This window comes from Rhagoletis zephyria, unplaced genomic scaffold, assembly GCF_001687245.7.
Source record: "Rhagoletis zephyria isolate East Lansing unplaced genomic scaffold, Rhagoletis_zephyria_1.1 Rzeph_scaffold_03612, whole genome shotgun sequence".
NCBI classification, from domain to species: domain Eukaryota; kingdom Metazoa; phylum Arthropoda; class Insecta; order Diptera; family Tephritidae; genus Rhagoletis; species Rhagoletis zephyria.
The window spans coordinates 27724-34680 of NW_016160695.1; positions in this window are offsets into that span (position 1 = coordinate 27724).

Below are 6957 nucleotides of genomic sequence, written 5' to 3' on the forward strand. Positions count from 1 at the left end.
GTGGTTCTACATATCTGCAGGGAGATGGGGCCTTTCTCCCGAGGTTATTTCCTGGCTATATGAAACCATATTTATTCCCATCATATTCTATGTAGTCCTCATCTGGTGGAATGTACGGGAAGGGGCTATCTAACATAGTCGGATAGAACGAGTGTAACGAGCTGTCCTCATCGGAATCAGTGGGGCTCTTAGGACACTTCAGCGCTGGCTCTTGTCGTTATGCTTAAAATACCACCTGTCGATATAGCAGTTCCATCAAGGGCGGAAGTAAGACTTAGGAACACTGCTTGCCGGATTGATACAGGGTTTGAATACTCTGGTATTCTAGAAGGTCTCGATTTCATCCCTGATAACATGGATCATTGCGTGCTAGCTCATTCTCCATACACTGACAGTAAGGAAGGTTAATATATACTTAGACAGCTAGGCGCAAATCAGATTTGGCGATTAGTCGCCGCTGCTACGATGCTGTCTCTTCAGACTCCTGGGATTTTTCATGATTGAAGCCACTGTGTCGCTGGTTGCCGTCCATTCTCTTCAGCATATATTTTACTAGCGATTCTGGTAAGCCGAGTGGTCCCACCTGCTTTTCTATTCCTATATTACAGTATTTCTGATACGTGTTCGCTCCGCTGCACTTAAAGGGCGCGGTGCTGCAGACAGTATGCCTGCATCTTTCTCCAGTAGATTTATTGGCGGCATACCTGAAATCACGAGTGGCTGCTTCATCTGACACCATTCTGAATGCGCTACAGACTCGAAGGGCGCACAAGCGATATGTAGAGCTGATTCCTCTGCAGTATGAAGGCCGTTCTATTGAATTAGATCAGATAGGGTCCCCGTAAGGGGTTTGGCTTTTGACCACATTCGATAAAAACTGTCGGAGCCGTTGTTTCAGCATTTGAGTGTTGAGCATTATTCTTTATAACGCCATCACTGTTGCTGCTGCCTTACTACTGTGGGTGCGCTTTGAATGGTAATAACTTGTCCAGAATTATAGGTAGATATTTTATGACCAGCTTAGTCGAGGCGACGTAGCTGTCAATCTGAAATTCTATTTCCTAAAATTTTTTCCTACTGGAGATGGGTACCGCTTCCGTCTTTTGTGCGGTCTATTGCAGTTTAATTAAGCTGACTGAAGTACTTGCCTTTTCACGAACATTATCCAGCTCTCTGTAAGGACTGCGACAAGATCGTCCTTCCATGTTGGAGCCCTCGGATAGCTCAAATCTCAATACTCCGTCACACATACATGACATTCCAAAATAGTGGGCATTGGATGGAACCTAGGTTAAGTATTCTTTTATGCATCTTTGTTCGGTTTCGTACAGTCAAAGTCGGTTATCAAAGTAACTCCTTACCAACATTTGCAAGTACTGCGAAACACCTATTTCATTAAGTCTATCGAAGATTTTTGACCATCCAGCTGAGTTAAAAACGTTTCTAGCATAAAGTATTTATTACTACTAGGCAATATTCTTTTGCCCCACCCAACCATGATGCCGCTAGTTGCTTCCCGCGCTATAATAACCACTGTATATACTGAATCTACCGTGGACTTCTCCTTTCTAAATCCAAATTGGTTTGGCGAGATTCCACCTTTCGCTTGGAGTTCCATTTCTAAGCATTTAGAAAAGATGTGCTCCAAAATTTTACCGGCGGAATCCAGCAAGTATATAGACATACCAAGATTGATCATTCGGAGGTTTCCCCGGATTCGGAATGAGAACAAGTTTTTGTGTCTTCCATATACCTAGAAAAATTCCTTCAGCGAATCTGGTTGAAGAGGTTAACAAGTGCTTTAGTGACTGCTTTATAGGGAACACCGTCAGTGCCTGGGTCTCTTTCCACCTCCTGATGCTTGGCTGCTAATATAATTTCGAATGTATGTAGTGATTAAGTCTCTACATTAGAAACCACCGGGTGTTTGTGGGGGAAATAGCAGCTCCACCAATATTTATGTATGTAAGTATGCACACTAGGGCAGATCAATTTATAAGGGAGATTTTTTCGACTATGCGCCGATAGTATAGGATTATTCTACGTGTTATTCTAAGCAAAATTTTCGCAGAAACAATGGCTCTAAANAGTCTATTGCAGTTTAATTAAGCTGACTGAAGTACTTGCCTTTTCACGAACATTATCCAGCTCTCTGTAAGGACTGCGACAAGATCGTCCTTCTATGTTTGAGCCCTCGGATAGCTCAACTCTCAATACTCCGTCATACATACATGGCATTCCAAAATAGTGGACATTGGATGGAACCCTGAAGAATCCCTCCGGTTAAGTATTCTTTTTTGCATCTTCGTTCGGTTTGGTACAGTGAAAGTCGGTTATCAAAGTAACTCCTTACCAACATTTTCAAGTACTGCGAAACACCTATTTCATTAAGTCTATCGAAGATTTTTGACCATCCAGCTGAGTTAAAACCGTTTCTAGCATAAAGTATTTATTACTACTAGGCAATATTCTTTTGCCCCATCCAACCATGATGCCGCTAGTTGCTTCCCGCGCTATAATAACCACTGTATATACTGAATCTACTGAATCTTCTCCTTTCTAAAGCCAAATTGGTTTGGCGAGATTCCACCTTTCGCTTGGAGTTCCATTTCTAAGCGTTTAGAAAAGATGTGCTCCAAAATTTTACCGGCGGAATCCAGCAAGTATATAGACATACCAAGATTGATCATCCGGAGGTTTCCCCGGATTCGGAATGACAACTAGTTTTTGTGTCTTCCATATACCTAGAAAAATTCCTTCAGCGAATCTGGTTGAAGAGGTTAACAAGTGCTTTAGTGAGTGCTTTATAGGGAACACCGTCAGTGCCTGGGTCTCTTTCCACCTCCTGATGCTTGGCTGCTAATATAATTTCGAATGTATGTAGTGATTAAGTATCTACATTAGAAACCACCGGGTGTTTGTGGGGGAAATAGCAGCTCCACCAATATTTATGTATGTAAGTATGCCCACTAGGGCATATCAATTTATAAGGGAGATTTTTTCGACTATGCGCCGATAGTATAGGAGGATTCTACGTGTTATTCTAAGCAAAATTTTCGCAGAAACAATGGCTCTAAAATCAATTTGGAGTTTGCCAAATTGCGAAAAAGGTTTTCGTAGCATTTTGCTGTAGTGTCGTAAAGAAGTGCTTAAATTTTGCATAAAAACATGCTTCAAGGTTTTTGTTGGTATGAGGAATCAATTTCTGCATTTATCGTTTCCTTAAAATTTCCACCAGAGGGCGCAGCAGTAAAAGTTTTTAAATTTTTTCTAAACCTATTATCGCAATTTGGCAAACTCCAAATTTGCTTAAAATTTCACGTACGTAGAATCTGCTATGCTTTACGCGCATAATCAAAAAAAAAAATGTACCCGCCCTAATGCACATATNTGAGGAATCAATTTCTGCATTTATCGTTTCCTTAAAATTTCCACCAAACCTATTTTCGCAATTTGGCAAACTCCAAATTTGCTTAAAATTTCACGTACGTAGAATCTGCTATGCTTTACGCGCATAATCAAAAAAAAAAAATGTACCCGCCCTAATGCACATACCCTCCAATAATCTGAACAATTTTTGAGCGCTTGATTGCTTTACAAGATNTCCTTCAATAATCTGAGCAATTTTTCCATGAGCGCTTGATTGCTTTACAAGATTAGGGTTCGTATGTACTATGCTAGCAATTTGCAATTTATCTACAATGTTATCATTTCATTTATGTCGTTATTTACANACAATTTTTGAGCGCTTGATTGCTTTACAAGATTAGGTTTCGTATGTACTATGCTAGCGATTTGCAATTTATCTACAATGTTATCATTTCATTTATGTCGTTATTTACATACACATTTTCTACAAGCTGGCACACATACATATATGTATGTGCTTACATACTTAGTTGATCTACCGAAACCACTAGAAAAATTAACAAAGGTGCTTTTGAAATGATTTAATGCATTGCTTCCATGTTTTGTGTTTTCTTTTAGTGTTTTGCATTTTGTAAACTACAAACATGCTGGCACAGCGAACATAGTTATTGTTACATTTTGCAACATGCATTTATGCATAACCAATTGTATTTGTTGCTTCATGAATGTTACCATACAAGAGGGGCAATTTACATATAAACAAACATCTCTGTTATTTATGTTGCCACTATGCTTGAGCCCACACTGTATGTACATATATATGAACGAGTACCCATTAGACAAAGTATATGTGTACAGAAATACATATGTACATATGTGTGTATGTAAATGAATACATGCATTTGTGTATGCGGGTGGTNTATATGTGTACAGAAATACATATGTACATATGTGTGTATGTAAATGAATTCATGCATTTGTGTATGCGGGTGGTTATGCCGATGGCAACACAATACCAATGAATGAAAAGGAGTAACACAGGTGGTATTGGTCGGTGATACCGGGCGTNCATGCCGATGGCAACACAATAAACATGAATGAAAAGGAGTAACACAGGTGGTATTGGTCGGTGATACCGGGCGTATGAGTGATCCGAATTCGCTACATGCTGCATGCAGTTACGTGCATGTGTGTATGCATATTTATGTATGTAGAATGCATTGACGCTATGATGACCGATGATGCTGCAAGCATCTATTGTGAATGGGTTAAATATTTGTAAATACAATTTTGATTGATGACATGGCATTGTTCGGCGTATAGAGAGCAATTTTTCATCGACTTCCCACATAGGGGAGGTAAATCAATTCAGTTATTTTTTTTTTCTTTTAAATTTTTATTTGCGTGTGATTTTCATGAATCATGATCACTGATATACATACATATGTATGCATGTTCTATGTACTTTACAAAAACGATACATTGTTAGTGGTTGCAACGCTATAATTTTAGATTAGAGCCAACGAAGTATGGCTATGCTATTTCCGAACCTATGACTTCTTTATAATTTACAAGCAGCTAATGTTATACGGTGAGGATGGTTTCGTGTGCTTAAGTCCCCGAAGACAATTTTTGACTCTCTATCACGCAGAAATGACATACGGTTCAAGGGGTTTTCGCAATAAAACTTCATTTGGAAGCAAGCAAGCAGCCCAATACCATAGGTACATATTTGGCTGATTATACTTACATTTCAGTGCAGGGCATGGGCAAGCAGTGCATGTGAAGCAGGGCTGTAATTATACCCCGTACGGAGCGCATAATATTACAGGATCAGCTGTGCAGTGAAATCAGGTACTCCAGAAATTAGTTAGGAAGATATAACCGAAGTATGCGTGTTCAAAAATGAGGTCGGCATTAAAGTTATTTTCTACTTTTTGTCATAGTTGTCAATGGAATAGCACCAACTAACTTTATAATCGTCAAAATACTCAAAAGAAAGGAAAAAATTTCAAGCTTTAAAGATTTCTCACATTTAATGACGGCTTAAGGACATGGGAGCAAGCATCTGTAATGTCGGAAACGATTAGAAAACGACTGCAATTATCATTCATTTTCGTATCCGGAAAACGTTCGAAAAAGATGGTGCTATTTGAAAGTAATAGTTGTATTTTAATTCTTTAAGCTGAACATTTGCAAGCATGTATACGTAATCGGCAGGGGCTGAGAGTTCAGAGGAGCGTGCCACTATTTCTTAGCTTTAAGAAGGTGCTGGGTTCGAATCCCGTCAGTCATTTCCTTAATTTTTTTCCGAACCATGAAAAAGCATTTGTGAAGTGCAGAAAGAAAGCATACTGAACGAAAAATTCAATCAGACAAATTTTCGAAAAACAGTAAGAAAACGTATCCGTTTCACAACAATTTTCGGTACTTGCCTGTATATACGTTTCTGCCACACACTTTAGTAAGAAAACGGATTGTAAAAGTATCCGAAAATGGAATCGGTAAACGCAAAAAGTTCGCATTTCACCCCCTTTTTTATTATTTCGGACCCATTATCTGATTTTTTTTTTTCTGGCTGCTTGACGTAATTTCCTGAGAATAGTGTGTGCCACATGACAAACGTCGGATAAATTTTATTTTGACTTAAGCATGATATCCACAAGGTTGCCAACATTAAGAGACCTCCCTGCCTTCCTGCTCAAATCATGCCTTTTGGTTGCAAATTTAGCCGAAAACGAAAAATTAATGTTCTGCGCCCTCGATAACCTATTCAGTACAGACCGTGCAGTAGGGATCGTTCAGTTAGTATATGGGTTAGTCGGAAGTCCATTCAACAATAATGTCAAGGAAGGCGCAAAAGTACAGGGTTGGCACAGTAGGTGTTTGACTATGTCATTTGTGTGCATGGTTTTTAAACAATCAAACTGCTTTCCTAAATCATATATATTTCGACTACGCTAATGGCCGACATACATACACACTTATGTATGTACATAACTGCGTGTGTATAAAATATGCATAGTAGAATTGTTCATAATTTTTAAAACGTGATTTTGCTATTCGCTGTATCAAAATTGTATATTTTCCCACGTTCTATGGAAAGTAATTTCAAAACATATGCTTACATGCTATCCCATTGACTTATGTATTTATAACTATGTAAACGCGCACAGACAATATTGCAAACTTATTGAGGACATTTGCAAATTAATATTTGGTTTCCCTAGACTTATATTCCAGTTTTCACACACAAATGTTTGGCATTGTTCGGAGTTTTGGGAAAAGCCATATTGTTCTTCAACATATATTTATGTATGTATGTATGTTGTCATCATATGTACATGCACATATATGAGTATATAAGTTTGATACTTATTTCCATATGCCGGTTTTAAGTAATTACAGACTTATACTTAAGTACCAAAATACAGATAAATTGAGTATTTTCTAAACCAAAAATAGTATGTAAAAGCGGTTATGGCAACTTCTCTGATGATACTAATTTGTTTGAGTTTTATGTACTATTTATGTAAATCCAGGACCCGGCTGTATTTGTAGCTCATAAAGGGTCATCGTTCCTTTATC